Source organism: Aegilops tauschii, unplaced genomic scaffold, assembly GCF_002575655.3.
Source record: "Aegilops tauschii subsp. strangulata cultivar AL8/78 unplaced genomic scaffold, Aet v6.0 ptg000574l_obj, whole genome shotgun sequence".
NCBI classification, from domain to species: domain Eukaryota; kingdom Viridiplantae; phylum Streptophyta; class Magnoliopsida; order Poales; family Poaceae; genus Aegilops; species Aegilops tauschii.
In genome coordinates this window covers 95699-120616 of record NW_027332812.1, presented here as the reverse complement: position 1 = coordinate 120616, position 24918 = coordinate 95699, and the positions used below count along the sequence as shown (strand labels likewise).

Here is a 24918-nt window from a genome sequence, read left to right as displayed (position 1 = left end):
TTAATTTGTTTTGCACCGCGTGCAAAACAAAACGCACGAGCGCGACGTATGTTTAGCACGTTTTATTATTTTGCACGTTTACGGTAAGTTTTAGCTCGCTGCTCATTATTCACGCGTCTAGCGGCGGCAAGCGTGTTCTGAAAGGGGTCGAAACCATGGTAAATAGGCACTGGTGCGGTTGAACCGTGGTAAAACTCGTCTCCGTAGTTGAGCGGGAGCGGCCAAAGGAATGTGCAATCGTGTGTGTAGTGGAGCTGGGAGGGGCAAGCATAAGGGACGAAGACGGGGGTAACATGTCGGATGCGATCATACCAGCACTAAAGCACCGGATCCCATCAGAACTCCGAAGTTAAGCGTGCTTGGGCGAGAGTAGTACTAGGATGGGTGACCTCCTGGGAAGTCCTCGTGTTGCATTCCCTTTTTAATTTGTTTTGCACCGCGTGCAAAACAAAACGCACGAGCGCGACGTATGTTTAGCACGTTTTATTATTTTGCACGTTTACGGTAAGTTTTAGCTCGCTGCTCATTATTCACGCGTCTAGCGGCGGCAAGCGTGTTCTGAAAGGGGTCGAAACCATGGTAAATAGGCACTGGTGCGGTTGAACCGTGGTAAAACTCGTCTCCGTAGTTGAGCGGGAGCGGCCAAAGGAATGTGCAATCGTGTGTGTAGTGGAGCTGGGAGGGGCAAGCATAAGGGACGAAGACGGGGGTAACATGTCGGATGCGATCATACCAGCACTAAAGCACCGGATCCCATCAGAACTCCGAAGTTAAGCGTGCTTGGGCGAGAGTAGTACTAGGATGGGTGACCTCCTGGGAAGTCCTCGTGTTGCATTCCCTTTTTAATTTGTTTTGCACCGCGTGCAAAACAAAACGCACGAGCGCGACGTATGTTTAGCACGTTTTATTATTTTGCACGTTTACGGTAAGTTTTAGCTCGCTGCTCATTATTCACGCGTCTAGCGGCGGCAAGCGTGTTCTGAAAGGGGTCGAAACCATGGTAAATAGGCACTGGTGCGGTTGAACCGTGGTAAAACTCGTCTCCGTAGTTGAGCGGGAGCGGCCAAAGGAATGTGCAATCGTGTGTGTAGTGGAGCTGGGAGGGGCAAGCATAAGGGACGAAGACGGGGGTAACATGTCGGATGCGATCATACCAGCACTAAAGCACCGGATCCCATCAGAACTCCGAAGTTAAGCGTGCTTGGGCGAGAGTAGTACTAGGATGGGTGACCTCCTGGGAAGTCCTCGTGTTGCATTCCCTTTTTAATTTGTTTTGCACCGCGTGCAAAACAAAACGCACGAGCGCGACGTATGTTTAGCACGTTTTATTATTTTGCACGTTTACGGTAAGTTTTAGCTCGCTGCTCATTATTCACGCGTCTAGCGGCGGCAAGCGTGTTCTGAAAGGGGTCGAAACCATGGTAAATAGGCACTGGTGCGGTTGAACCGTGGTAAAACTCGTCTCCGTAGTTGAGCGGGAGCGGCCAAAGGAATGTGCAATCGTGTGTGTAGTGGAGCTGGGAGGGGCAAGCATAAGGGACGAAGACGGGGGTAACATGTCGGATGCGATCATACCAGCACTAAAGCACCGGATCCCATCAGAACTCCGAAGTTAAGCGTGCTTGGGCGAGAGTAGTACTAGGATGGGTGACCTCCTGGGAAGTCCTCGTGTTGCATTCCCTTTTTAATTTGTTTTGCACCGCGTGCAAAACAAAACGCACGAGCGCGACGTATGTTTAGCACGTTTTATTATTTTGCACGTTTACGGTAAGTTTTAGCTCGCTGCTCATTATTCACGCGTCTAGCGGCGGCAAGCGTGTTCTGAAAGGGGTCGAAACCATGGTAAATAGGCACTGGTGCGGTTGAACCGTGGTAAAACTCGTCTCCGTAGTTGAGCGGGAGCGGCCAAAGGAATGTGCAATCGTGTGTGTAGTGGAGCTGGGAGGGGCAAGCATAAGGGACGAAGACGGGGGTAACATGTCGGATGCGATCATACCAGCACTAAAGCACCGGATCCCATCAGAACTCCGAAGTTAAGCGTGCTTGGGCGAGAGTAGTACTAGGATGGGTGACCTCCTGGGAAGTCCTCGTGTTGCATTCCCTTTTTAATTTGTTTTGCACCGCGTGCAAAACAAAACGCACGAGCGCGACGTATGTTTAGCACGTTTTATTATTTTGCACGTTTACGGTAAGTTTTAGCTCGCTGCTCATTATTCACGCGTCTAGCGGCGGCAAGCGTGTTCTGAAAGGGGTCGAAACCATGGTAAATAGGCACTGGTGCGGTTGAACCGTGGTAAAACTCGTCTCCGTAGTTGAGCGGGAGCGGCCAAAGGAATGTGCAATCGTGTGTGTAGTGGAGCTGGGAGGGGCAAGCATAAGGGACGAAGACGGGGGTAACATGTCGGATGCGATCATACCAGCACTAAAGCACCGGATCCCATCAGAACTCCGAAGTTAAGCGTGCTTGGGCGAGAGTAGTACTAGGATGGGTGACCTCCTGGGAAGTCCTCGTGTTGCATTCCCTTTTTAATTTGTTTTGCACCGCGTGCAAAACAAAACGCACGAGCGCGACGTATGTTTAGCACGTTTTATTATTTTGCACGTTTACGGTAAGTTTTAGCTCGCTGCTCATTATTCACGCGTCTAGCGGCGGCAAGCGTGTTCTGAAAGGGGTCGAAACCATGGTAAATAGGCACTGGTGCGGTTGAACCGTGGTAAAACTCGTCTCCGTAGTTGAGCGGGAGCGGCCAAAGGAATGTGCAATCGTGTGTGTAGTGGAGCTGGGAGGGGCAAGCATAAGGGACGAAGACGGGGGTAACATGTCGGATGCGATCATACCAGCACTAAAGCACCGGATCCCATCAGAACTCCGAAGTTAAGCGTGCTTGGGCGAGAGTAGTACTAGGATGGGTGACCTCCTGGGAAGTCCTCGTGTTGCATTCCCTTTTTAATTTGTTTTGCACCGCGTGCAAAACAAAACGCACGAGCGCGACGGTAAGTTTTAGCTCGCTGCTCATTATTCACGCGTCTAGCGGCGGCAAGCGTGTTCTGAAAGGGGTCGAAACCATGGTAAATAGGCACTGGTGCGGTTGAACCGTGGTAAAACTCGTCTCCGTAGTTGAGCGGGAGCGGCCAAAGGAATGTGCAATCGTGTGTGTAGTGGAGCTGGGAGGGGCAAGCATAAGGGACGAAGACGGGGGTAACATGCCGGATGCGATCATACCAGCACTAAAGCACCGGATCCCATCAGAACTCCGAAGTTAAGCGTGCTTGGGCGAGAGTAGTACTAGGATGGGTGACCTCCTGGGAAGTCCTCGTGTTGCATTCCCTTTTTAATTTGTTTTGCACCGCGTGCAAAACAAAACGCACGAGCGCGACGTATGTTTAGCACGTTTTATTATTTTGCACGTTTACGGTAAGTTTTAGCTCGCTGCTCATTATTCACGCGTCTAGCGGCGGCAAGCGTGTTCTGAAAGGGGTCGAAACCATGGTAAATAGGCACTGGTGCGGTTGAACCGTGGTAAAACTCGTCTCCGTAGTTGAGCGGGAGCGGCCAAAGGAATGTGCAATCGTGTGTGTAGTGGAGCTGGGAGGGGCAAGCATAAGGGACGAAGACGGGGGTAACATGCCGGATGCGATCATACCAGCACTAAAGCACCGGATCCCATCAGAACTCCGAAGTTAAGCGTGCTTGGGCGAGAGTAGTACTAGGATGGGTGACCTCCTGGGAAGTCCTCGTGTTGCATTCCCTTTTTAATTTGTTTTGCACCGCGTGCAAAACAAAACGCACGAGCGCGACGTATGTTTAGCACGTTTTAATATTTTGCACGTTTACGGTAAGTTTTAGCTCGCTGCTCATTATTCACGCGTCTAGCGGCGGCAAGCGTGTTCTGAAAGGGGTCGAAACCATGGTAAATAGGCACTGGTGCGGTTGAACCGTGGTAAAACTCGTCTCCGTAGTTGAGCGGGAGCGGCCAAAGGAATGTGCAATCGTGTGTGTAGTGGAGCTGGGAGGGGCAAGCATAAGGGACGAAGACGGGGGTAACATGTCGGATGCGATCATACCAGCACTAAAGCACCGGATCCCATCAGAACTCCGAAGTTAAGCGTGCTTGGGCGAGAGTAGTACTAGGATGGGTGACCTCCTGGGAAGTCCTCGTGTTGCATTCCCTTTTTAATTTGTTTTGCACCGCGTGCAAAACAAAACGCACGAGCGCGACGTATGTTTAGCACGTTTTATTATTTTGCACGTTTACGGTAAGTTTTAGCTCGCTGCTCATTATTCACGCGTCTAGCGGCGGCAAGCGTGTTCTGAAAGGGGTCGAAACCATGGTAAATAGGCACTGGTGCGGTTGAACCGTGGTAAAACTCGTCTCCGTAGTTGAGCGGGAGCGGCCAAAGGAATGTGCAATCGCGTGTGTAGTGGAGCTGGGAGGGGCAAGCATAAGGGACGAAGACGGGGGTAACATGTCGGATGCGATCATACCAGCACTAAAGCACCGGATCCCATCAGAACTCCGAAGTTAAGCGTGCTTGGGCGAGAGTAGTACTAGGATGGGTGACCTCCTGGGAAGTCCTCGTGTTGCATTCCCTTTTTAATTTGTTTTGCACCGCGTGCAAAACAAAACGCACGAGCGCGACGTATGTTTAGCACGTTTTATTATTTTGCACGTTTACGGTAAGTTTTAGCTCGCTGCTCATTATTCACGCGTCTAGCGGCGGCAAGCGTGTTCTGAAAGGGGTCGAAACCATGGTAAATAGGCACTGGTGCGGTTGAACCGTGGTAAAACTCGTCTCCGTAGTTGAGCGGGAGCGGCCAAAGGAATGTGCAATCGTGTGTGTAGTGGAGCTGGGAGGGGCAAGCATAAGGGACGAAGACGGGGGTAACATGCCGGATGCGATCATACCAGCACTAAAGCACCGGATCCCATCAGAACTCCGAAGTTAAGCGTGCTTGGGCGAGAGTAGTACTAGGATGGGTGACCTCCTGGGAAGTCCTCGTGTTGCATTCCCTTTTTAATTTGTTTTGCACCGCGTGCAAAACAAAACGCACGAGCGCGACGTATGTTTAGCACGTTTTAATATTTTGCACGTTTACGGTAAGTTTTAGCTCGCTGCTCATTATTCACGCGTCTAGCGGCGGCAAGCGTGTTCTGAAAGGGGTCGAAACCATGGTAAATAGGCACTGGTGCGGTTGAACCGTGGTAAAACTCGTCTCCGTAGTTGAGCGGGAGCGGCCAAAGGAATGTGCAATCGTGTGTGTAGTGGAGCTGGGAGGGGCAAGCATAAGGGACGAAGACGGGGGTAACATGTCGGATGCGATCATACCAGCACTAAAGCACCGGATCCCATCAGAACTCCGAAGTTAAGCGTGCTTGGGCGAGAGTAGTACTAGGATGGGTGACCTCCTGGGAAGTCCTCGTGTTGCATTCCCTTTTTAATTTGTTTTGCACCGCGTGCAAAACAAAACGCACGAGCGCGACGTATGTTTAGCACGTTTTATTATTTTGCACGTTTACGGTAAGTTTTAGCTCGCTGCTCATTATTCACGCGTCTAGCGGCGGCAAGCGTGTTCTGAAAGGGGTCGAAACCATGGTAAATAGGCACTGGTGCGGTTGAACCGTGGTAAAACTCGTCTCCGTAGTTGAGCGGGAGCGGCCAAAGGAATGTGCAATCGCGTGTGTAGTGGAGCTGGGAGGGGCAAGCATAAGGGACGAAGACGGGGGTAACATGTCGGATGCGATCATACCAGCACTAAAGCACCGGATCCCATCAGAACTCCGAAGTTAAGCGTGCTTGGGCGAGAGTAGTACTAGGATGGGTGACCTCCTGGGAAGTCCTCGTGTTGCATTCCCTTTTTAATTTGTTTTGCACCGCGTGCAAAACAAAACGCACGAGCGCGACGTATGTTTAGCACGTTTTATTATTTTGCACGTTTACGGTAAGTTTTAGCTCGCTGCTCATTATTCACGCGTCTAGCGGCGGCAAGCGTGTTCTGAAAGGGGTCGAAACCATGGTAAATAGGCACTGGTGCGGTTGAACCGTGGTAAAACTCGTCTCCGTAGTTGAGCGGGAGCGGCCAAAGGAATGTGCAATCGTGTGTGTAGTGGAGCTGGGAGGGGCAAGCATAAGGGACGAAGACGGGGGTAACATGTCGGATGCGATCATACCAGCACTAAAGCACCGGATCCCATCAGAACTCCGAAGTTAAGCGTGCTTGGGCGAGAGTAGTACTAGGATGGGTGACCTCCTGGGAAGTCCTCGTGTTGCATTCCCTTTTTAATTTGTTTTGCACCGCGTGCAAAACAAAACGCACGAGCGCGACGTATGTTTAGCACGTTTTATTATTTTGCACGTTTACGGTAAGTTTTAGCTCGCTGCTCATTATTCACGCGTCTAGCGGCGGCAAGCGTGTTCTGAAAGGGGTCGAAACCATGGTAAATAGGCACTGGTGCGGTTGAACCGTGGTAAAACTCGTCTCCGTAGTTGAGCGGGAGCGGCCAAAGGAATGTGCAATCGTGTGTGTAGTGGAGCTGGGAGGGGCAAGCATAAGGGACGAAGACGGGGGTAACATGTCGGATGCGATCATACCAGCACTAAAGCACCGGATCCCATCAGAACTCCGAAGTTAAGCGTGCTTGGGCGAGAGTAGTACTAGGATGGGTGACCTCCTGGGAAGTCCTCGTGTTGCATTCCCTTTTTAATTTGTTTTGCACCGCGTGCAAAACAAAACGCACGAGCGCGACGTATGTTTAGCACGTTTTATTATTTTGCACGTTTACGGTAAGTTTTAGCTCGCTGCTCATTATTCACGCGTCTAGCGGCGGCAAGCGTGTTCTGAAAGGGGTCGAAACCATGGTAAATAGGCACTGGTGCGGTTGAACCGTGGTAAAACTCGTCTCCGTAGTTGAGCGGGAGCGGCCAAAGGAATGTGCAATCGTGTGTGTAGTGGAGCTGGGAGGGGCAAGCATAAGGGACGAAGACGGGGGTAACATGTCGGATGCGATCATACCAGCACTAAAGCACCGGATCCCATCAGAACTCCGAAGTTAAGCGTGCTTGGGCGAGAGTAGTACTAGGATGGGTGACCTCCTGGGAAGTCCTCGTGTTGCATTCCCTTTTTAATTTGTTTTGCACCGCGTGCAAAACAAAACGCACGAGCGCGACGTATGTTTAGCACGTTTTATTATTTTGCACGTTTACGGTAAGTTTTAGCTCGCTGCTCATTATTCACGCGTCTAGCGGCGGCAAGCGTGTTCTGAAAGGGGTCGAAACCATGGTAAATAGGCACTGGTGCGGTTGAACCGTGGTAAAACTCGTCTCCGTAGTTGAGCGGGAGCGGCCAAAGGAATGTGCAATCGTGTGTGTAGTGGAGCTGGGAGGGGCAAGCATAAGGGACGAAGACGGGGGTAACATGTCGGATGCGATCATACCAGCACTAAAGCACCGGATCCCATCAGAACTCCGAAGTTAAGCGTGCTTGGGCGAGAGTAGTACTAGGATGGTTGACCTCCTGGGAAGTCCTCGTGTTGCATTCCCTTTTTAATTTGTTTTGCACCGCGTGCAAAACAAAACGCACGAGCGCGACGTATGTTTAGCACGTTTTATTATTTTGCACGTTTACGGTAAGTTTTAGCTCGCTGCTCATTATTCACGCGTCTAGCGGCGGCAAGCGTGTTCTGAAAGGGGTCGAAACCATGGTAAATAGGCACTGGTGCGGTTGAACCGTGGTAAAACTCGTCTCCGTAGTTGAGCGGGAGCGGCCAAAGGAATGTGCAATCGTGTGTGTAGTGGAGCTGGGAGGGGCAAGCATAAGGGACGAAGACGGGGGTAACATGTCGGATGCGATCATACCAGCACTAAAGCACCGGATCCCATCAGAACTCCGAAGTTAAGCGTGCTTGGGCGAGAGTAGTACTAGGATGGGTGACCTCCTGGGAAGTCCTCGTGTTGCATTCCCTTTTTAATTTGTTTTGCACCGCGTGCAAAACAAAACGCACGAGCGCGACGTATGTTTAGCACGTTTTATTATTTTGCACGTTTACGGTAAGTTTTAGCTCGCTGCTCATTATTCACGCGTCTAGCGGCGGCAAGCGTGTTCTGAAAGGGGTCGAAACCATGGTAAATAGGCACTGGTGCGGTTGAACCGTGGTAAAACTCGTCTCCGTAGTTGAGCGGGAGCGGCCAAAGGAATGTGCAATCGTGTGTGTAGTGGAGCTGGGAGGGGCAAGCATAAGGGACGAAGACGGGGGTAACATGTCGGATGCGATCATACCAGCACTAAAGCACCGGATCCCATCAGAACTCCGAAGTTAAGCGTGCTTGGGCGAGAGTAGTACTAGGATGGGTGACCTCCTGGGAAGTCCTCGTGTTGCATTCCCTTTTTAATTTGTTTTGCACCGCGTGCAAAACAAAACGCACGAGCGCGACGTATGTTTAGCACGTTTTATTATTTTGCACGTTTACGGTAAGTTTTAGCTCGCTGCTCATTATTCACGCGTCTAGCGGCGGCAAGCGTGTTCTGAAAGGGGTCGAAACCATGGTAAATAGGCACTGGTGCGGTTGAACCGTGGTAAAACTCGTCTCCGTAGTTGAGCGGGAGCGGCCAAAGGAATGTGCAATCGTGTGTGTAGTGGAGCTGGGAGGGGCAAGCATAAGGGACGAAGACGGGGGTAACATGTCGGATGCGATCATACCAGCACTAAAGCACCGGATCCCATCAGAACTCCGAAGTTAAGCGTGCTTGGGCGAGAGTAGTACTAGGATGGGTGACCTCCTGGGAAGTCCTCGTGTTGCATTCCCTTTTTAATTTGTTTTGCACCGCGTGCAAAACAAAACGCACGAGCGCGACGTATGTTTAGCACGTTTTATTATTTTGCACGTTTACGGTAAGTTTTAGCTCGCTGCTCATTATTCACGCGTCTAGCGGCGGCAAGCGTGTTCTGAAAGGGGTCGAAACCATGGTAAATAGGCACTGGTGCGGTTGAACCGTGGTAAAACTCGTCTCCGTAGTTGAGCGGGAGCGGCCAAAGGAATGTGCAATCGTGTGTGTAGTGGAGCTGGGAGGGGCAAGCATAAGGGACGAAGACGGGGGTAACATGTCGGATGCGATCATACCAGCACTAAAGCACCGGATCCCATCAGAACTCCGAAGTTAAGCGTGCTTGGGCGAGAGTAGTACTAGGATGGGTGACCTCCTGGGAAGTCCTCGTGTTGCATTCCCTTTTTAATTTGTTTTGCACCGCGTGCAAAACAAAACGCACGAGCGCGACGTATGTTTAGCACGTTTTATTATTTTGCACGTTTACGGTAAGTTTTAGCTCGCTGCTCATTATTCACGCGTCTAGCGGCGGCAAGCGTGTTCTGAAAGGGGTCGAAACCATGGTAAATAGGCACTGGTGCGGTTGAACCGTGGTAAAACTCGTCTCCGTAGTTGAGCGGGAGCGGCCAAAGGAATGTGCAATCGTGTGTGTAGTGGAGCTGGGAGGGGCAAGCATAAGGGACGAAGACGGGGGTAACATGTCGGATGCGATCATACCAGCACTAAAGCACCGGATCCCATCAGAACTCCGAAGTTAAGCGTGCTTGGGCGAGAGTAGTACTAGGATGGGTGACCTCCTGGGAAGTCCTCGTGTTGCATTCCCTTTTTAATTTGTTTTGCACCGCGTGCAAAACAAAACGCACGAGCGCGACGTATGTTTAGCACGTTTTATTATTTTGCACGTTTACGGTAAGTTTTAGCTCGCTGCTCATTATTCACGCGTCTAGCGGCGGCAAGCGTGTTCTGAAAGGGGTCGAAACCATGGTAAATAGGCACTGGTGCGGTTGAACCGTGGTAAAACTCGTCTCCGTAGTTGAGCGGGAGCGGCCAAAGGAATGTGCAATCGTGTGTGTAGTGGAGCTGGGAGGGGCAAGCATAAGGGACGAAGACGGGGGTAACATGTCGGATGCGATCATACCAGCACTAAAGCACCGGATCCCATCAGAACTCCGAAGTTAAGCGTGCTTGGGCGAGAGTAGTACTAGGATGGGTGACCTCCTGGGAAGTCCTCGTGTTGCATTCCCTTTTTAATTTGTTTTGCACCGCGTGCAAAACAAAACGCACGAGCGCGACGTATGTTTAGCACGTTTTATTATTTTGCACGTTTACGGTAAGTTTTAGCTCGCTGCTCATTATTCACGCGTCTAGCGGCGGCAAGCGTGTTCTGAAAGGGGTCGAAACCATGGTAAATAGGCACTGGTGCGGTTGAACCGTGGTAAAACTCGTCTCCGTAGTTGAGCGGGAGCGGCCAAAGGAATGTGCAATCGTGTGTGTAGTGGAGCTGGGAGGGGCAAGCATAAGGGACGAAGACGGGGGTAACATGTCGGATGCGATCATACCAGCACTAAAGCACCGGATCCCATCAGAACTCCGAAGTTAAGCGTGCTTGGGCGAGAGTAGTACTAGGATGGGTGACCTCCTGGGAAGTCCTCGTGTTGCATTCCCTTTTTAATTTGTTTTGCACCGCGTGCAAAACAAAACGCACGAGCGCGACGTATGTTTAGCACGTTTTATTATTTTGCACGTTTACGGTAAGTTTTAGCTCGCTGCTCATTATTCACGCGTCTAGCGGCGGCAAGCGTGTTCTGAAAGGGGTCGAAACCATGGTAAATAGGCACTGGTGCGGTTGAACCGTGGTAAAACTCGTCTCCGTAGTTGAGCGGGAGCGGCCAAAGGAATGTGCAATCGTGTGTGTAGTGGAGCTGGGAGGGGCAAGCATAAGGGACGAAGACGGGGGTAACATGTCGGATGCGATCATACCAGCACTAAAGCACCGGATCCCATCAGAACTCCGAAGTTAAGCGTGCTTGGGCGAGAGTAGTACTAGGATGGGTGACCTCCTGGGAAGTCCTCGTGTTGCATTCCCTTTTTAATTTGTTTTGCACCGCGTGCAAAACAAAACGCACGAGCGCGACGTATGTTTAGCACGTTTTATTATTTTGCACGTTTACGGTAAGTTTTAGCTCGCTGCTCATTATTCACGCGTCTAGCGGCGGCAAGCGTGTTCTGAAAGGGGTCGAAACCATGGTAAATAGGCACTGGTGCGGTTGAACCGTGGTAAAACTCGTCTCCGTAGTTGAGCGGGAGCGGCCAAAGGAATGTGCAATCGTGTGTGTAGTGGAGCTGGGAGGGGCAAGCATAAGGGACGAAGACGTGGGTAACATGTCGGATGCGGTCATACCAGCACTAAAGCACCGGATCCCATCAGAACTCCGAAGTTAAGCGTGCTTGGGCGAGAGTAGTACTAGGATGGGTGACCTCCTGGGAAGTCCTCGTGTTGCATTCCCTTTTTAATTTGTTTTGCACCGCGTGCAAAACAAAACGCACGAGCGCGACGTATGTTTAGCACGTTTTATTATTTTGCACGTTTACGGTAAGTTTTAGCTCGCTGCTCATTATTCACGCGTCTAGCGGCGGCAAGCGTGTTCTGAAAGGGGTCGAAACCATGGTAAATAGGCACTGGTGCGGTTGAACCGTGGTAAAACTCGTCTCCGTAGTTGAGCGGGAGCGGCCAAAGGAATGTGCAATCGTGTGTGTAGTGGAGCTGGGAGGGGCAAGCATAAGGGACGAAGACGGGGGTAACATGTCGGATGCGATCATACCAGCACTAAAGCACCGGATCCCATCAGAACTCCGAAGTTAAGCGTGCTTGGGCGAGAGTAGTACTAGGATGGTTGACCTCCTGGGAAGTCCTCGTGTTGCATTCCCTTTTTAATTTGTTTTGCACCGCGTGCAAAACAAAACGCACGAGCGCGACGTATGTTTAGCACGTTTTATTATTTTGCACGTTTACGGTAAGTTTTAGCTCGCTGCTCATTATTCACGCGTCTAGCGGCGGCAAGCGTGTTCTGAAAGGGGTCGAAACCATGGTAAATAGGCACTGGTGCGGTTGAACCGTGGTAAAACTCGTCTCCGTAGTTGAGCGGGAGCGGCCAAAGGAATGTGCAATCGTGTGTGTAGTGGAGCTGGGAGGGGCAAGCATAAGGGACGAAGACGGGGGTAACATGTCGGATGCGATCATACCAGCACTAAAGCACCGGATCCCATCAGAACTCCGAAGTTAAGCGTGCTTGGGCGAGAGTAGTACTAGGATGGGTGACCTCCTGGGAAGTCCTCGTGTTGCATTCCCTTTTTAATTTGTTTTGCACCGCGTGCAAAACAAAACGCACGAGCGCGACGTATGTTTAGCACGTTTTATTATTTTGCACGTTTACGGTAAGTTTTAGCTCGCTGCTCATTATTCACGCGTCTAGCGGCGGCAAGCGTGTTCTGAAAGGGGTCGAAACCATGGTAAATAGGCACTGGTGCGGTTGAACCGTGGTAAAACTCGTCTCCGTAGTTGAGCGGGAGCGGCCAAAGGAATGTGCAATCGTGTGTGTAGTGGAGCTGGGAGGGGCAAGCATAAGGGACGAAGACGTGGGTAACATGTCGGATGCGGTCATACCAGCACTAAAGCACCGGATCCCATCAGAACTCCGAAGTTAAGCGTGCTTGGGCGAGAGTAGTACTAGGATGGGTGACCTCCTGGGAAGTCCTCGTGTTGCATTCCCTTTTTAATTTGTTTTGCACCGCGTGCAAAACAAAACGCACGAGCGCGACGTATGTTTAGCACGTTTTATTATTTTGCACGTTTACGGTAAGTTTTAGCTCGCTGCTCATTATTCACGCGTCTAGCGGCGGCAAGCGTGTTCTGAAAGGGGTCGAAACCATGGTAAATAGGCACTGGTGCGGTTGAACCGTGGTAAAACTCGTCTCCGTAGTTGAGCGGGAGCGGCCAAAGGAATGTGCAATCGTGTGTGTAGTGGAGCTGGGAGGGGCAAGCATAAGGGACGAAGACGGGGGTAACATGTCGGATGCGATCATACCAGCACTAAAGCACCGGATCCCATCAGAACTCCGAAGTTAAGCGTGCTTGGGCGAGAGTAGTACTAGGATGGGTGACCTCCTGGGAAGTCCTCGTGTTGCATTCCCTTTTTAATTTGTTTTGCACCGCGTGCAAAACAAAACGCACGAGCGCGACGTATGTTTAGCACGTTTTATTATTTTGCACGTTTACGGTAAGTTTTAGCTCGCTGCTCATTATTCACGCGTCTAGCGGCGGCAAGCGTGTTCTGAAAGGGGTCGAAACCATGGTAAATAGGCACTGGTGCGGTTGAACCGTGGTAAAACTCGTCTCCGTAGTTGAGCGGGAGCGGCCAAAGGAATGTGCAATCGTGTGTGTAGTGGAGCTGGGAGGGGCAAGCATAAGGGACGAAGACGGGGGTAACATGTCGGATGCGATCATACCAGCACTAAAGCACCGGATCCCATCAGAACTCCGAAGTTAAGCGTGCTTGGGCGAGAGTAGTACTAGGATGGGTGACCTCCTGGGAAGTCCTCGTGTTGCATTCCCTTTTTAATTTGTTTTGCACCGCGTGCAAAACAAAACGCACGAGCGCGACGTATGTTTAGCACGTTTTATTATTTTGCACGTTTACGGTAAGTTTTAGCTCGCTGCTCATTATTCACGCGTCTAGCGGCGGCAAGCGTGTTCTGAAAGGGGTCGAAACCATGGTAAATAGGCACTGGTGCGGTTGAACCGTGGTAAAACTCGTCTCCGTAGTTGAGCGGGAGCGGCCAAAGGAATGTGCAATCGTGTGTGTAGTGGAGCTGGGAGGGGCAAGCATAAGGGACGAAGACGGGGGTAACATGTCGGATGCGATCATACCAGCACTAAAGCACCGGATCCCATCAGAACTCCGAAGTTAAGCGTGCTTGGGCGAGAGTAGTACTAGGATGGGTGACCTCCTGGGAAGTCCTCGTGTTGCATTCCCTTTTTAATTTGTTTTGCACCGCGTGCAAAACAAAACGCACGAGCGCGACGTATGTTTAGCACGTTTTATTATTTTGCACGTTTACGGTAAGTTTTAGCTCGCTGCTCATTATTCACGCGTCTAGCGGCGGCAAGCGTGTTCTGAAAGGGGTCGAAACCATGGTAAATAGGCACTGGTGCGGTTGAACCGTGGTAAAACTCGTCTCCGTAGTTGAGCGGGAGCGGCCAAAGGAATGTGCAATCGTGTGTGTAGTGGAGCTGGGAGGGGCAAGCATAAGGGACGAAGACGGGGGTAACATGTCGGATGCGATCATACCAGCACTAAAGCACCGGATCCCATCAGAACTCCGAAGTTAAGCGTGCTTGGGCGAGAGTAGTACTAGGATGGGTGACCTCCTGGGAAGTCCTCGTGTTGCATTCCCTTTTTAATTTGTTTTGCACCGCGTGCAAAACAAAACGCACGAGCGCGACGTATGTTTAGCACGTTTTATTATTTTGCACGTTTACGGTAAGTTTTAGCTCGCTGCTCATTATTCACGCGTCTAGCGGCGGCAAGCGTGTTCTGAAAGGGGTCGAAACCATGGTAAATAGGCACTGGTGCGGTTGAACCGTGGTAAAACTCGTCTCCGTAGTTGAGCGGGAGCGGCCAAAGGAATGTGCAATCGTGTGTGTAGTGGAGCTGGGAGGGGCAAGCATAAGGGACGAAGACGGGGGTAACATGTCGGATGCGATCATACCAGCACTAAAGCACCGGATCCCATCAGAACTCCGAAGTTAAGCGTGCTTGGGCGAGAGTAGTACTAGGATGGGTGACCTCCTGGGAAGTCCTCGTGTTGCATTCCCTTTTTAATTTGTTTTGCACCGCGTGCAAAACAAAACGCACGAGCGCGACGTATGTTTAGCACGTTTTATTATTTTGCACGTTTACGGTAAGTTTTAGCTCGCTGCTCATTATTCACGCGTCTAGCGGCGGCAAGCGTGTTCTGAAAGGGGTCGAAACCATGGTAAATAGGCACTGGTGCGGTTGAACCGTGGTAAAACTCGTCTCCGTAGTTGAGCGGGAGCGGCCAAAGGAATGTGCAATCGTGTGTGTAGTGGAGCTGGGAGGGGCAAGCATAAGGGACGAAGACGGGGGTAACATGTCGGATGCGATCATACCAGCACTAAAGCACCGGATCCCATCAGAACTCCGAAGTTAAGCGTGCTTGGGCGAGAGTAGTACTAGGATGGGTGACCTCCTGGGAAGTCCTCGTGTTGCATTCCCTTTTTAATTTGTTTTGCACCGCGTGCAAAACAAAACGCACGAGCGCGACGTATGTTTAGCACGTTTTATTATTTTGCACGTTTACGGTAAGTTTTAGCTCGCTGCTCATTATTCACGCGTCTAGCGGCGGCAAGCGTGTTCTGAAAGGGGTCGAAACCATGGTAAATAGGCACTGGTGCGGTTGAACCGTGGTAAAACTCGTCTCCGTAGTTGAGCGGGAGCGGCCAAAGGAATGTGCAATCGTGTGTGTAGTGGAGCTGGGAGGGGCAAGCATAAGGGACGAAGACGGGGGTAACATGTCGGATGCGATCATACCAGCACTAAAGCACCGGATCCCATCAGAACTCCGAAGTTAAGCGTGCTTGGGCGAGAGTAGTACTAGGATGGGTGACCTCCTGGGAAGTCCTCGTGTTGCATTCCCTTTTTAATTTGTTTTGCACCGCGTGCAAAACAAAACGCACGAGCGCGACGTATGTTTAGCACGTTTTATTATTTTGCACGTTTACGGTAAGTTTTAGCTCGCTGCTCATTATTCACGCGTCTAGCGGCGGCAAGCGTGTTCTGAAAGGGGTCGAAACCATGGTAAATAGGCACTGGTGCGGTTGAACCGTGGTAAAACTCGTCTCCGTAGTTGAGCGGGAGCGGCCAAAGGAATGTGCAATCGTGTGTGTAGTGGAGCTGGGAGGGGCAAGCATAAGGGACGAAGACGGGGGTAACATGTCGGATGCGATCATACCAGCACTAAAGCACCGGATCCCATCAGAACTCCGAAGTTAAGCGTGCTTGGGCGAGAGTAGTACTAGGATGGGTGACCTCCTGGGAAGTCCTCGTGTTGCATTCCCTTTTTAATTTGTTTTGCACCGCGTGCAAAACAAAACGCACGAGCGCGACGTATGTTTAGCACGTTTTATTATTTTGCACGTTTACGGTAAGTTTTAGCTCGCTGCTCATTATTCACGCGTCTAGCGGCGGCAAGCGTGTTCTGAAAGGGGTCGAAACCATGGTAAATAGGCACTGGTGCGGTTGAACCGTGGTAAAACTCGTCTCCGTAGTTGAGCGGGAGCGGCCAAAGGAATGTGCAATCGTGTGTGTAGTGGAGCTGGGAGGGGCAAGCATAAGGGACGAAGACGGGGGTAACATGTCGGATGCGATCATACCAGCACTAAAGCACCGGATCCCATCAGAACTCCGAAGTTAAGCGTGCTTGGGCGAGAGTAGTACTAGGATGGGTGACCTCCTGGGAAGTCCTCGTGTTGCATTCCCTTTTTAATTTGTTTTGCACCGCGTGCAAAACAAAACGCACGAGCGCGACGTATGTTTAGCACGTTTTATTATTTTGCACGTTTACGGTAAGTTTTAGCTCGCTGCTCATTATTCACGCGTCTAGCGGCGGCAAGCGTGTTCTGAAAGGGGTCGAAACCATGGTAAATAGGCACTGGTGCGGTTGAACCGTGGTAAAACTCGTCTCCGTAGTTGAGCGGGAGCGGCCAAAGGAATGTGCAATCGTGTGTGTAGTGGAGCTGGGAGGGGCAAGCATAAGGGACGAAGACGGGGGTAACATATCGGATGCGATCATACCAGCACTAAAGCATCGGATCCCATCAGAACTCCGAAGTTAAGCGTGCTTGGGCGAGAGTAGTACTAGGATGGGTGACCTCCTGGGAAGTCCTCGTGTTGCATTCCCTTTTTAATTTGTTTTGCACCGCGTGCAAAACAAAACGCACGAGCGCGACGTATGTTTAGCACGTTTTATTATTTTGCACGTTTACGGTAAGTTTTAGCTCGCTGCTCATTATTCACGCGTCTAGCGGCGGCAAGCGTGTTCTGAAAGGGGTCGAAACCATGGTAAATAGGCACTGGTGCGGTTGAACCGTGGTAAAACTCGTCTCCGTAGTTGAGCGGGAGCGGCCAAAGGAATGTGCAATCGTGTGTGTAGTGGAGCTGGGAGGGGCAAGCATAAGGGACGAAGACGGGGGTAACATGTCGGATGCGATCATACCAGCACTAAAGCACCGGATCCCATCAGAACTCCGAAGTTAAGCGTGCTTGGGCGAGAGTAGTACTAGGATGGGTGACCTCCTGGGAAGTCCTCGTGTTGCATTCCCTTTTTAATTTGTTTTGCACCGCGTGCAAAACAAAACGCACGAGCGCGACGTATGTTTAGCACGTTTTATTATTTTGCACGTTTACGGTAAGTTTTAGCTCGCTGCTCATTATTCACGCGTCTAGCGGCGGCAAGCGTGTTCTGAAAGGGGTCGAAACCATGGTAAATAGGCACTGGTGCGGTTGAACCGTGGTAAAACTCGTCTCCGTAGTTGAGCGGGAGCGGCCAAAGGAATGTGCAATCGTGTGTGTAGTGGAGCTGGGAGGGGCAAGCATAAGGGACGAAGACGGGGGTAACATGTCGGATGCGATCATACCAGCACTAAAGCACCGGATCCCATCAGAACTCCGAAGTTAAGCGTGCTTGGGCGAGAGTAGTACTAGGATGGGTGACCTCCTGGGAAGTCCTCGTGTTGCATTCCCTTTTTAATTTGTTTTGCACCGCGTGCAAAACAAAACGCACGAGCGCGACGTATGTTTAGCACGTTTTATTATTTTGCACGTTTACGGTAAGTTTTAGCTCGCTGCTCATTATTCACGCGTCTAGCGGCGGCAAGCGTGTTCTGAAAGGGGTCGAAACCATGGTAAATAGGCACTGGTGCGGTTGAACCGTGGTAAAACTCGTCTCCGTAGTTGAGCGGGAGCGGCCAAAGGAATGTGCAATCGTGTGTGTAGTGGAGCTGGGAGGGGCAAGCATAAGGGACGAAGACGGGGGTAACATGTCGGATGCGATCATACCAGCACTAAAGCACCGGATCCCATCAGAACTCCGAAGTTAAGCGTGCTTGGGCGAGAGTAGTACTAGGATGGGTGACCTCCTGGGAAGTCCTCGTGTTGCATTCCCTTTTTAATTTGTTTTGCACCGCGTGCAAAACAAAACGCACGAGCGCGACGTATGTTTAGCACGTTTTATTATTTTGCACGTTTACGGTAAGTTTTAGCTCGCTGCTCATTATTCACGCGTCTAGCGGCGGCAAGCGTGTTCTGAAAGGGGTCGAAACCATGGTAAATAGGCACTGGTGCGGTTGAACCGTGGTAAAACTCGTCTCCGTAGTTGAGCGGGAGCGGCCAAAGGAATGTGCAATCGTGTGTGTAGTGGAGCTGGGAGGGGCAAGCATAAGGGACGAAGACGGGGGTAACATGTCGGATGCGATCATACCAGCACTAAAGCACCGGATCCCATCAGAACTCCGAAGTTAAGCGTGCTTGGGCGAGAGTAGTACTAGGATGGGTGACCTCCTGGGAAGTCCTCGTGTTGCATTCCCTTTTTAATTTGTTTTGCACCGCGTGCAAAACAAAACGCACGAGCGCGACGTATGTTTAGCACGTTTTATTATTTTGCACGTTTACGGTAAGTTTTAGCTCGCTGCTCATTATTCACGCGTCTAGCGGCGGCAAGCGTGTTCTGAAAGGGGTCGAAACCATGGTAAATAGGCACTGGTGCGGTTGAACCGTGGTAAAACTCGTCTCCGTAGTTGAGCGGGAGCGGCCAAAGGAATGTGCAATCGTGTGTGTAGTGGAGCTGGGAGGGGCAAGCATAAGGGACGAAGACGGGGGTAACATGTCGGATGCGATCATACTAGCACTAAAGCACCGGATCCCATCAGAACTCCGAAGTTAAGCGTGCTTGGGCGAGAGTAGTACTAGGATGGGTGACCTCCTGGGAAGTCCTCGTGTTGCATTCCCTTTTTAATTTGTTTTGCACCGCGTGCAAAACAAAACGCACGAGCGCGACGTATGTTTAGCACGTTTTATTATTTTGCACGTTTACGGTAAGTTTTAGCTCGCTGCTCATTATTCACGCGTCTAGCGGCGGCAAGCGTGTTCTGAAAGGGGTCGAAACCATGGTAAATAGGCACTGGTGCGGTTGAACCGTGGTAAAACTCGTCTCCGTAGTTGAGCGGGAGCGGCCAAAGGAATGTGCAATCGTGTGTGTAGTGGAGCTGGGAGGGGCAAGCATAAGGGACGAAGACGGGGGTAACATATCGGATGCGATCATACCAGCACTAAAGCACCGGATCCCATCAGAACTCCGAAGTTAAGCGTGCTTGGGCGAGAGTAGTACTAGGATGGGTGACCTCCTGGGAAGTCCTCGTGTTGCATTCCCTTTTTAATTTGTTTTGCACCGCGTGCAAAACAAAACGCACGAGCGCGACGTATGTTTAGCACGTTTTATTATTTTGCACGTTTACGGTAAGTTTTAGCTCGCTGCTCATTATTCACGCGTCTAGCGGCGGCAAGCGTGTTCTGAAAGGGGTCGAAACCATGGTAAATAGGCACTGGTGCGGTTGAACCGTGGTAAAACTCGTCTCCGTAGTTGAGCGGGAGCGGCCAAAGGAATGTGCAATCGTGTGTGTAGTGGAGCTGGGAGGGGCAAGCATAAGGGACGAAGACGGGGGTAACATGTCGGATGCGATCATACCAGCACTAAAGCACCGGATCCCATCAGAACTCCGAAGTTAAGCGTGCTTGGGCGAGAGTAGTACTAGGATGGGTGACCTCCTGGGAAGTCCTCGTGTTGCATTCCCTTTTTAATTTGTTTTGCACCGCGTGCAAAACAAAACGCACGAGCGCGACGTATGTTTAGCACGTTTTATTATTTTGCACGTTTACGGTAAGTTTTAGCTCGCTGCTCATTATTCACGCGTCTAGCGGCGGCAAGCGTGTTCTGAAAGGGGTCGAAACCATGGTAAATAGGCACTGGTGCGGTTGAACCGTGGTAAAACTCGTCTCCGTAGTTGAGCGGGAGCGGCCAAAGGAATGTGCAATCGTGTGTGTAGTGGAGCTGGGAGGGGCAAGCATAAGGGACGAAGACGGGGGTAACATATCGGATGCGATCATACCAGCACTAAAGCACCGGATCCCATCAGAACTCCGAAGTTAAGCGTGCTTGGGCGAGAGTAGTACTAGGATGGGTGACCTCCTGGGAAGTCCTCGTGTTGCATTCCCTTTTTAATTTGTTTTGCACCGCGTGCAAAACAAAACGCACGAGCGCGACGTATGTTTAGCACGTTTTATTATTTTGCACGTTTACGGTAAGTTTTAGCTCGCTGCTCATTATTCACGCGTCTAGCGGCGGCAAGCGTGTTCTGAAAGGGGTCGAAACCATGGTAAATAGGCACTGGTGCGGTTGAACCGTGGTAAAACTCGTCTCCGTAGTTGAGCGGGAGCGGCCAAAGGAATGTGCAATCGTGTGTGTAGTGGAGCTGGGAGGGGCAAGCATAAGGGACGAAGACGGGGGTAACATGTCGGATGCGATCATACCAGCACTAAAGCACCGGATCCCATCAGAACTCCGAAGTTAAGCGTGCTTGGGCGAGAGTAGTACTAGGATGGGTGACCTCCTGGGAAGTCCTCGTGTTGCATTCCCTTTTTAATTTGTTTTGCACCGCGTGCAAAACAAAACGCACGAGCGCGACGTATGTTTAGCACGTTTTATTATTTTGCACGTTTACGGTAAGTTTTAGCTCGCTGCTCATTATTCACGCGTCTAGCGGCGGCAAGCGTGTTCTGAAAGGGGTCGAAACCATGGTAAATAGGCACTGGTGCGGTTGAACCGTGGTAAAACTCGTCTCCGTAGTTGAGCGGGAGCGGCCAAAGGAATGTGCAATCGTGTGTGTAGTGGAGCTGGGAGGGGCAAGCATAAGGGACGAAGACGGGGGTAACATGTCGGATGCGATCATACCAGCACTAAAGCACCGGATCCCATCAGAACTCCGAAGTTAAGCGTGCTTGGGCGAGAGTAGTACTAGGATGGGTGACCTCCTGGGAAGTCCTCGTGTTGCATTCCCTTTTTAATTTGTTTTGCACCGCGTGCAAAACAAAACGCACGAGCGCGACGTATGTTTAGCACGTTTTATTATTTTGCACGTTTACGGTAAGTTTTAGCTCGCTGCTCATTATTCACGCGTCTAGCGGCGGCAAGCGTGTTCTGAAAGGGGTCGAAACCATGGTAAATAGGCACTGGTGCGGTTGAACCGTGGTAAAACTCGTCTCCGTAGTTGAGCGGGAGCGGCCAAAGGAATGTGCAATCGTGTGTGTAGTGGAGCTGGGAGGGGCAAGCATAAGGGACGAAGACGGGGGTAACATGTCGGATGCGATCATACCAGCACTAAAGCACCGGATCCCATCAGAACTCCGAAGTTAAGCGTGCTTGGGCGAGAGTAGTACTAGGATGGGTGACCTCCTGGGAAGTCCTCGTGTTGCATTCCCTTTTTAATTTGTTTTGCACCGCGTGCAAAACAAAACGCACGAGCGCGACGTATGTTTAGCACGTTTTATTATTTTGCACGTTTACGGTAAGTTTTAGCTCGCTGCTCATTATTCACGCGTCTAGCGGCGGCAAGCGTGTTCTGAAAGGGGTCGAAACCATGGTAAATAGGCACTGGTGCGGTTGAACCGTGGTAAAACTCGTCTCCGTAGTTGAGCGGGAGCGGCCAAAGGAATGTGCAATCGTGTGTGTAGTGGAGCTGGGAGGGGCAAGCATAAGGGACGAAGACGGGGGTAACATGTCGGATGCGATCATACCAGCACTAAAGCACCGGATCCCATCAGAACTCCGAAGTTAAGCGTGCTTGGGCGAGAGTAGTACTAGGATGGGTGACCTCCTGGGAAGTCCTCGTGTTGCATTCCCTTTTTAATTTGTTTTGCACCGCGTGCAAAACAAAACGCACGAGCGCGACGTATGTTTAGCACGTTTTATTATTTTGCACGTTTACGGTAAGTTTTAGCTCGCTGCTCATTATTCACGCGTCTAGCGGCGGCAAGCGTGTTCTGAAAGGGGTCGAAACCATGGTAAATAGGCACTGGTGCGGTTGAACCGTGGTAAAACTCGTCTCCGTAGTTGAGCGGGAGCGGCCAAAGGAATGTGCAATCGTGTGTGTAGTGGAGCTGGGAGGGGCAAGCATAAGGGACGAAGACGGGGGTAACATGTCGGATGCGATCATACCAGCACTAAAGCACCGGATCCCATCAGAACTCCGAAGTTAAGCGTGCTTGGGCGAGAGTAGTACTAGGATGGGTGACCTCCTAGGAAGTCCTCGTGTTGCATTCCCTTTTTAATTTTTTTTGCACCGCGTGCAAAACAAAACGCACGAGCGCGACGTATGTTTAGCACGTTTTATTATTTTACACGTTTACGGTAAGTTTTAGCTCGCTGCTCATTATTCACGCGTCTAGCGGCGGCAAGCGTGTTCTGAAAGGGGTCGAAACCATGGTAAATAGGCACTGGTGCGGTTGAACCGTGGTAAAACTCGTCTCCGTAGTTGAGCGGGAGCGGCCAAAGGAATGTGCAATCGTGTGTGTAGTGGAGCTGGGAGGGGCAAGCATAAGGGACGAAGACGGGGGTAACATGTCGGATGCGATCATACCAGCACTAAAGCACCGGATCCCATCAGAACTCCGAAGTTAAGCGTGCTTGGGCGAGAGTAGTACTAGGATGGGTGACCTCCTGGGAAGTCCTCGTGTTGCATTCCCTTTTTAATTTGTTTTGCACCGCGTGCAAAACAAAACGCACGAGCGCGACGTATGTTTAGCACGTTTTATTATTTTGCACGTTTACGGTAAGTTTTAGCTCGCTGCTCATTATTCACGCGTCTAGCGGCGGCAAGCGTGTTCTGAAAGGGGTCGAAACCATGGTAAATAGGCACTGGTGCGGTTGAACCGTGGTAAAACTCGTCTCCGTAGTTGAGCGGGAGCGGCCAAAGGAATGTGCAATCGTGTGTGTAGTGGAGCTGGGAGGGGCAAGCATAAGGGACGAAGACGGGGGTAACATGTCGGATGCGGTCATACCAGCACTAAAGCACCGGATCCCATCAGAACTCCGAAGTTAAGCGTGCTTGGGCGAGAGTAGTACTAGGATGGGTGACCTCCTGGGAAGTCCTCGTGTTGCATTCCCTTTTTAATTTGTTTTGCACCGCGTGCAAAACAAAACGCACGAGCGCGACGTATGTTTAGCACGTTTTATTATTTTGCACGTTTACGGTAAGTTTTAGCTCGCTGCTCATTATTCACGCGTCTAGCGGCGGCAAGCGTGTTCTGAAAGGGGTCGAAACCATGGTAAATAGGCACTGGTGCGGTTGAACCGTGGTAAAACTCGTCTCCGTAGTTGAGCGGGAGCGGCCAAAGGAATGTGCAATCGTGTGTGTAGTGGAGCTGGGAGGGGCAAGCATAAGGGACGAAGACGGGGGTAACATGTCGGATGCGATCATACCAGCACTAAAGCACCGGATCCCATCAGAACTCCGAAGTTAAGCGTGCTTGGGCGAGAGTAGTACTAGGATGGGTGACCTCCTGGGAAGTCCTCGTGTTGCATTCCCTTTTTAATTTGTTTTGCACCGCGTGCAAAACAAAACGCACGAGCGCGACGTATGTTTAGCACGTTTTATTATTTTGCACGTTTACGGTAAGTTTTAGCTCGCTGCTCATTATTCACGCGTCTAGCGGCGGCAAGCGTGTTCTGAAAGGGGTCGAAACCATGGTAAATAGGCACTGGTGCGGTTGAACCGTGGTAAAACTCGTCTCCGTAGTTGAGCGGGAGCGGCCAAAGGAATGTGCAATCGTGTGTGTAGTGGAGCTGGGAGGGGCAAGCATAAGGGACGAAGACGGGGGTAACATGTCGGATGCGATCATACCAGCACTAAAGCACCGGATCCCATCAGAACTCCGAAGTTAAGCGTGCTTGGGCGAGAGTAGTACTAGGATGGGTGACCTCCTGGGAAGTCCTCGTGTTGCATTCCCTTTTTAATTTGTTTTGCACCGCGTGCAAAACAAAACGCACGAGCGCGACGTATGTTTAGCACGTTTTATTATTTTGCACGTTTACGGTAAGTTTTAGCTCGCTGCTCATTATTCACGCGTCTAGCGGCGGCAAGCGTGTTCTGAAAGGGGTCGAAACCATGGTAAATAGGCACTGGTGCGGTTGAACCGTGGTAAAACTCGTCTCCGTAGTTGAGCGGGAGCGGCCAAAGGAATGTGCAATCGTGTGTGTAGTGGAGCTGGGAGGGGCAAGCATAAGGGACGAAGACGGGGGTAACATGTCGGATGCGGTCATACCAGCACTAAAGCACCGGATCCCATCAGAACTCCGAAGTTAAGCGTGCTTGGGCGAGAGTAGTACTAGGATGGGTGACCTCCTGGGAAGTCCTCGTGTTGCATTCCCTTTTTAATTTGTTTTGCACCGCGTGCAAAACAAAACGCACGAGCGCGACGTATGTTTAGCACGTTTTATTATTTTGCACGTTTACGGTAAGTTTTAGCTCGCTGCTCATTATTCACGCGTCTAGCGGCGGCAAGCGTGTTCTGAAAGGGGTCGAAACCATGGTAAATAGGCACTGGTGCGGTTGAACCGTGGTAAAACTCGTCTCCGTAGTTGAGCGGGAGCGGCCAAAGGAATGTGCAATCGTGTGTGTAGTGGAGCTGGGAGGGGCAAGCATAAGGGACGAAGACGGGGGTAACATGTCGGATGCGATCATACCAGCACTAAAGCACCGGATCCCATCAGAACTCCGAAGTTAAGCGTGCTTGGGCGAGAGTAGTACTAGGATGGGTGACCTCCTGGGAAGTCCTCGTGTTGCATTCCCTTTTTAATTTGTTTTGCACCGCGTGCAAAACAAAACGCACGAGCGCGACGTATGTTTAGCACGTTTTATTATTTTGCACGTTTACGGTAAGTTTTAGCTCGCTGCTCATTATTCACGC

The 24918-nt window shown here is 51.0% G+C and overlaps 59 non-coding genes across 59 annotated transcripts; all 59 read left to right on the top strand.

Annotated features, from left to right (window-relative positions):
* Positions 1-298: 298 nt before the first annotated feature.
* LOC141032231 (5S ribosomal RNA) lies at positions 299-417 on the top strand. The gene has a single exon (XR_012194233.1). It is a non-coding gene; the product is annotated as a 5S ribosomal RNA (ribosomal RNA).
* Positions 418-719: 302 nt separating this feature from the next.
* Positions 720-838, top strand: LOC141032229 (5S ribosomal RNA). The gene has a single exon (XR_012194231.1). It is a non-coding gene; the product is annotated as a 5S ribosomal RNA (ribosomal RNA).
* A 302-nt stretch (positions 839-1140) lies between these two features.
* Positions 1141-1259, top strand: LOC141032228 (5S ribosomal RNA). The gene has a single exon (XR_012194230.1). It is a non-coding gene; the product is annotated as a 5S ribosomal RNA (ribosomal RNA).
* A 302-nt stretch (positions 1260-1561) lies between these two features.
* On the top strand, positions 1562-1680 carry LOC141032227 (5S ribosomal RNA). The gene has a single exon (XR_012194229.1). It is a non-coding gene; the product is annotated as a 5S ribosomal RNA (ribosomal RNA).
* Positions 1681-1982: 302 nt separating this feature from the next.
* LOC141032226 (5S ribosomal RNA) lies at positions 1983-2101 on the top strand. The gene has a single exon (XR_012194228.1). It is a non-coding gene; the product is annotated as a 5S ribosomal RNA (ribosomal RNA).
* Positions 2102-2403: 302 nt separating this feature from the next.
* Positions 2404-2522, top strand: LOC141032225 (5S ribosomal RNA). Its single transcript, XR_012194227.1, has one exon. It is a non-coding gene; the product is annotated as a 5S ribosomal RNA (ribosomal RNA).
* A 302-nt stretch (positions 2523-2824) lies between these two features.
* On the top strand, positions 2825-2943 carry LOC141032224 (5S ribosomal RNA). Its single transcript, XR_012194226.1, has one exon. It is a non-coding gene; the product is annotated as a 5S ribosomal RNA (ribosomal RNA).
* Positions 2944-3209: 266 nt separating this feature from the next.
* On the top strand, positions 3210-3328 carry LOC141032223 (5S ribosomal RNA). The gene has a single exon (XR_012194225.1). It is a non-coding gene; the product is annotated as a 5S ribosomal RNA (ribosomal RNA).
* A 302-nt stretch (positions 3329-3630) lies between these two features.
* On the top strand, positions 3631-3749 carry LOC141032222 (5S ribosomal RNA). The gene has a single exon (XR_012194224.1). It is a non-coding gene; the product is annotated as a 5S ribosomal RNA (ribosomal RNA).
* A 302-nt stretch (positions 3750-4051) lies between these two features.
* On the top strand, positions 4052-4170 carry LOC141032221 (5S ribosomal RNA). The gene has a single exon (XR_012194223.1). It is a non-coding gene; the product is annotated as a 5S ribosomal RNA (ribosomal RNA).
* A 302-nt stretch (positions 4171-4472) lies between these two features.
* LOC141032220 (5S ribosomal RNA) lies at positions 4473-4591 on the top strand. Its single transcript, XR_012194222.1, has one exon. It is a non-coding gene; the product is annotated as a 5S ribosomal RNA (ribosomal RNA).
* A 302-nt stretch (positions 4592-4893) lies between these two features.
* On the top strand, positions 4894-5012 carry LOC141032218 (5S ribosomal RNA). The gene has a single exon (XR_012194220.1). It is a non-coding gene; the product is annotated as a 5S ribosomal RNA (ribosomal RNA).
* A 302-nt stretch (positions 5013-5314) lies between these two features.
* On the top strand, positions 5315-5433 carry LOC141032217 (5S ribosomal RNA). The gene has a single exon (XR_012194219.1). It is a non-coding gene; the product is annotated as a 5S ribosomal RNA (ribosomal RNA).
* A 302-nt stretch (positions 5434-5735) lies between these two features.
* On the top strand, positions 5736-5854 carry LOC141032216 (5S ribosomal RNA). The gene has a single exon (XR_012194218.1). It is a non-coding gene; the product is annotated as a 5S ribosomal RNA (ribosomal RNA).
* A 302-nt stretch (positions 5855-6156) lies between these two features.
* Positions 6157-6275, top strand: LOC141032215 (5S ribosomal RNA). Its single transcript, XR_012194217.1, has one exon. It is a non-coding gene; the product is annotated as a 5S ribosomal RNA (ribosomal RNA).
* Positions 6276-6577: 302 nt separating this feature from the next.
* LOC141032214 (5S ribosomal RNA) lies at positions 6578-6696 on the top strand. Its single transcript, XR_012194216.1, has one exon. It is a non-coding gene; the product is annotated as a 5S ribosomal RNA (ribosomal RNA).
* A 302-nt stretch (positions 6697-6998) lies between these two features.
* On the top strand, positions 6999-7117 carry LOC141032213 (5S ribosomal RNA). The gene has a single exon (XR_012194215.1). It is a non-coding gene; the product is annotated as a 5S ribosomal RNA (ribosomal RNA).
* Positions 7118-7419: 302 nt separating this feature from the next.
* Positions 7420-7538, top strand: LOC141032518 (5S ribosomal RNA). The gene has a single exon (XR_012194514.1). It is a non-coding gene; the product is annotated as a 5S ribosomal RNA (ribosomal RNA).
* A 302-nt stretch (positions 7539-7840) lies between these two features.
* Positions 7841-7959, top strand: LOC141032212 (5S ribosomal RNA). The gene has a single exon (XR_012194214.1). It is a non-coding gene; the product is annotated as a 5S ribosomal RNA (ribosomal RNA).
* Positions 7960-8261: 302 nt separating this feature from the next.
* On the top strand, positions 8262-8380 carry LOC141032211 (5S ribosomal RNA). The gene has a single exon (XR_012194213.1). It is a non-coding gene; the product is annotated as a 5S ribosomal RNA (ribosomal RNA).
* Positions 8381-8682: 302 nt separating this feature from the next.
* On the top strand, positions 8683-8801 carry LOC141032210 (5S ribosomal RNA). Its single transcript, XR_012194212.1, has one exon. It is a non-coding gene; the product is annotated as a 5S ribosomal RNA (ribosomal RNA).
* Positions 8802-9103: 302 nt separating this feature from the next.
* LOC141032209 (5S ribosomal RNA) lies at positions 9104-9222 on the top strand. Its single transcript, XR_012194211.1, has one exon. It is a non-coding gene; the product is annotated as a 5S ribosomal RNA (ribosomal RNA).
* Positions 9223-9524: 302 nt separating this feature from the next.
* Positions 9525-9643, top strand: LOC141032207 (5S ribosomal RNA). The gene has a single exon (XR_012194209.1). It is a non-coding gene; the product is annotated as a 5S ribosomal RNA (ribosomal RNA).
* Positions 9644-9945: 302 nt separating this feature from the next.
* On the top strand, positions 9946-10064 carry LOC141032206 (5S ribosomal RNA). The gene has a single exon (XR_012194208.1). It is a non-coding gene; the product is annotated as a 5S ribosomal RNA (ribosomal RNA).
* A 302-nt stretch (positions 10065-10366) lies between these two features.
* LOC141032205 (5S ribosomal RNA) lies at positions 10367-10485 on the top strand. The gene has a single exon (XR_012194207.1). It is a non-coding gene; the product is annotated as a 5S ribosomal RNA (ribosomal RNA).
* Positions 10486-10787: 302 nt separating this feature from the next.
* Positions 10788-10906, top strand: LOC141032204 (5S ribosomal RNA). Its single transcript, XR_012194206.1, has one exon. It is a non-coding gene; the product is annotated as a 5S ribosomal RNA (ribosomal RNA).
* A 302-nt stretch (positions 10907-11208) lies between these two features.
* On the top strand, positions 11209-11327 carry LOC141032504 (5S ribosomal RNA). The gene has a single exon (XR_012194500.1). It is a non-coding gene; the product is annotated as a 5S ribosomal RNA (ribosomal RNA).
* A 302-nt stretch (positions 11328-11629) lies between these two features.
* Positions 11630-11748, top strand: LOC141032517 (5S ribosomal RNA). The gene has a single exon (XR_012194513.1). It is a non-coding gene; the product is annotated as a 5S ribosomal RNA (ribosomal RNA).
* Positions 11749-12050: 302 nt separating this feature from the next.
* On the top strand, positions 12051-12169 carry LOC141032203 (5S ribosomal RNA). Its single transcript, XR_012194205.1, has one exon. It is a non-coding gene; the product is annotated as a 5S ribosomal RNA (ribosomal RNA).
* A 302-nt stretch (positions 12170-12471) lies between these two features.
* LOC141032502 (5S ribosomal RNA) lies at positions 12472-12590 on the top strand. The gene has a single exon (XR_012194498.1). It is a non-coding gene; the product is annotated as a 5S ribosomal RNA (ribosomal RNA).
* A 302-nt stretch (positions 12591-12892) lies between these two features.
* On the top strand, positions 12893-13011 carry LOC141032202 (5S ribosomal RNA). The gene has a single exon (XR_012194204.1). It is a non-coding gene; the product is annotated as a 5S ribosomal RNA (ribosomal RNA).
* A 302-nt stretch (positions 13012-13313) lies between these two features.
* Positions 13314-13432, top strand: LOC141032201 (5S ribosomal RNA). The gene has a single exon (XR_012194203.1). It is a non-coding gene; the product is annotated as a 5S ribosomal RNA (ribosomal RNA).
* A 302-nt stretch (positions 13433-13734) lies between these two features.
* Positions 13735-13853, top strand: LOC141032200 (5S ribosomal RNA). Its single transcript, XR_012194202.1, has one exon. It is a non-coding gene; the product is annotated as a 5S ribosomal RNA (ribosomal RNA).
* Positions 13854-14155: 302 nt separating this feature from the next.
* LOC141032199 (5S ribosomal RNA) lies at positions 14156-14274 on the top strand. Its single transcript, XR_012194201.1, has one exon. It is a non-coding gene; the product is annotated as a 5S ribosomal RNA (ribosomal RNA).
* Positions 14275-14576: 302 nt separating this feature from the next.
* Positions 14577-14695, top strand: LOC141032198 (5S ribosomal RNA). The gene has a single exon (XR_012194200.1). It is a non-coding gene; the product is annotated as a 5S ribosomal RNA (ribosomal RNA).
* A 302-nt stretch (positions 14696-14997) lies between these two features.
* Positions 14998-15116, top strand: LOC141032196 (5S ribosomal RNA). Its single transcript, XR_012194198.1, has one exon. It is a non-coding gene; the product is annotated as a 5S ribosomal RNA (ribosomal RNA).
* Positions 15117-15418: 302 nt separating this feature from the next.
* Positions 15419-15537, top strand: LOC141032194 (5S ribosomal RNA). The gene has a single exon (XR_012194197.1). It is a non-coding gene; the product is annotated as a 5S ribosomal RNA (ribosomal RNA).
* Positions 15538-15839: 302 nt separating this feature from the next.
* On the top strand, positions 15840-15958 carry LOC141032193 (5S ribosomal RNA). Its single transcript, XR_012194196.1, has one exon. It is a non-coding gene; the product is annotated as a 5S ribosomal RNA (ribosomal RNA).
* Positions 15959-16260: 302 nt separating this feature from the next.
* On the top strand, positions 16261-16379 carry LOC141032192 (5S ribosomal RNA). The gene has a single exon (XR_012194195.1). It is a non-coding gene; the product is annotated as a 5S ribosomal RNA (ribosomal RNA).
* Positions 16380-16681: 302 nt separating this feature from the next.
* On the top strand, positions 16682-16800 carry LOC141032524 (5S ribosomal RNA). The gene has a single exon (XR_012194520.1). It is a non-coding gene; the product is annotated as a 5S ribosomal RNA (ribosomal RNA).
* A 302-nt stretch (positions 16801-17102) lies between these two features.
* LOC141032191 (5S ribosomal RNA) lies at positions 17103-17221 on the top strand. Its single transcript, XR_012194194.1, has one exon. It is a non-coding gene; the product is annotated as a 5S ribosomal RNA (ribosomal RNA).
* A 302-nt stretch (positions 17222-17523) lies between these two features.
* LOC141032190 (5S ribosomal RNA) lies at positions 17524-17642 on the top strand. The gene has a single exon (XR_012194193.1). It is a non-coding gene; the product is annotated as a 5S ribosomal RNA (ribosomal RNA).
* Positions 17643-17944: 302 nt separating this feature from the next.
* On the top strand, positions 17945-18063 carry LOC141032189 (5S ribosomal RNA). The gene has a single exon (XR_012194192.1). It is a non-coding gene; the product is annotated as a 5S ribosomal RNA (ribosomal RNA).
* Positions 18064-18365: 302 nt separating this feature from the next.
* Positions 18366-18484, top strand: LOC141032188 (5S ribosomal RNA). The gene has a single exon (XR_012194191.1). It is a non-coding gene; the product is annotated as a 5S ribosomal RNA (ribosomal RNA).
* Positions 18485-18786: 302 nt separating this feature from the next.
* On the top strand, positions 18787-18905 carry LOC141032510 (5S ribosomal RNA). Its single transcript, XR_012194506.1, has one exon. It is a non-coding gene; the product is annotated as a 5S ribosomal RNA (ribosomal RNA).
* A 302-nt stretch (positions 18906-19207) lies between these two features.
* Positions 19208-19326, top strand: LOC141032187 (5S ribosomal RNA). The gene has a single exon (XR_012194190.1). It is a non-coding gene; the product is annotated as a 5S ribosomal RNA (ribosomal RNA).
* Positions 19327-19628: 302 nt separating this feature from the next.
* LOC141032186 (5S ribosomal RNA) lies at positions 19629-19747 on the top strand. The gene has a single exon (XR_012194189.1). It is a non-coding gene; the product is annotated as a 5S ribosomal RNA (ribosomal RNA).
* Positions 19748-20049: 302 nt separating this feature from the next.
* LOC141032184 (5S ribosomal RNA) lies at positions 20050-20168 on the top strand. Its single transcript, XR_012194187.1, has one exon. It is a non-coding gene; the product is annotated as a 5S ribosomal RNA (ribosomal RNA).
* Positions 20169-20470: 302 nt separating this feature from the next.
* LOC141032183 (5S ribosomal RNA) lies at positions 20471-20589 on the top strand. The gene has a single exon (XR_012194186.1). It is a non-coding gene; the product is annotated as a 5S ribosomal RNA (ribosomal RNA).
* A 302-nt stretch (positions 20590-20891) lies between these two features.
* Positions 20892-21010, top strand: LOC141032182 (5S ribosomal RNA). The gene has a single exon (XR_012194185.1). It is a non-coding gene; the product is annotated as a 5S ribosomal RNA (ribosomal RNA).
* Positions 21011-21312: 302 nt separating this feature from the next.
* On the top strand, positions 21313-21431 carry LOC141032181 (5S ribosomal RNA). The gene has a single exon (XR_012194184.1). It is a non-coding gene; the product is annotated as a 5S ribosomal RNA (ribosomal RNA).
* A 302-nt stretch (positions 21432-21733) lies between these two features.
* LOC141032180 (5S ribosomal RNA) lies at positions 21734-21852 on the top strand. Its single transcript, XR_012194183.1, has one exon. It is a non-coding gene; the product is annotated as a 5S ribosomal RNA (ribosomal RNA).
* A 302-nt stretch (positions 21853-22154) lies between these two features.
* Positions 22155-22273, top strand: LOC141032507 (5S ribosomal RNA). The gene has a single exon (XR_012194503.1). It is a non-coding gene; the product is annotated as a 5S ribosomal RNA (ribosomal RNA).
* A 302-nt stretch (positions 22274-22575) lies between these two features.
* LOC141032178 (5S ribosomal RNA) lies at positions 22576-22694 on the top strand. The gene has a single exon (XR_012194182.1). It is a non-coding gene; the product is annotated as a 5S ribosomal RNA (ribosomal RNA).
* A 302-nt stretch (positions 22695-22996) lies between these two features.
* On the top strand, positions 22997-23115 carry LOC141032501 (5S ribosomal RNA). Its single transcript, XR_012194497.1, has one exon. It is a non-coding gene; the product is annotated as a 5S ribosomal RNA (ribosomal RNA).
* A 302-nt stretch (positions 23116-23417) lies between these two features.
* On the top strand, positions 23418-23536 carry LOC141032177 (5S ribosomal RNA). Its single transcript, XR_012194181.1, has one exon. It is a non-coding gene; the product is annotated as a 5S ribosomal RNA (ribosomal RNA).
* Positions 23537-23838: 302 nt separating this feature from the next.
* On the top strand, positions 23839-23957 carry LOC141032176 (5S ribosomal RNA). Its single transcript, XR_012194180.1, has one exon. It is a non-coding gene; the product is annotated as a 5S ribosomal RNA (ribosomal RNA).
* Positions 23958-24259: 302 nt separating this feature from the next.
* Positions 24260-24378, top strand: LOC141032500 (5S ribosomal RNA). The gene has a single exon (XR_012194496.1). It is a non-coding gene; the product is annotated as a 5S ribosomal RNA (ribosomal RNA).
* A 302-nt stretch (positions 24379-24680) lies between these two features.
* On the top strand, positions 24681-24799 carry LOC141032175 (5S ribosomal RNA). Its single transcript, XR_012194179.1, has one exon. It is a non-coding gene; the product is annotated as a 5S ribosomal RNA (ribosomal RNA).
* Positions 24800-24918: the final 119 nt, after the last annotated feature.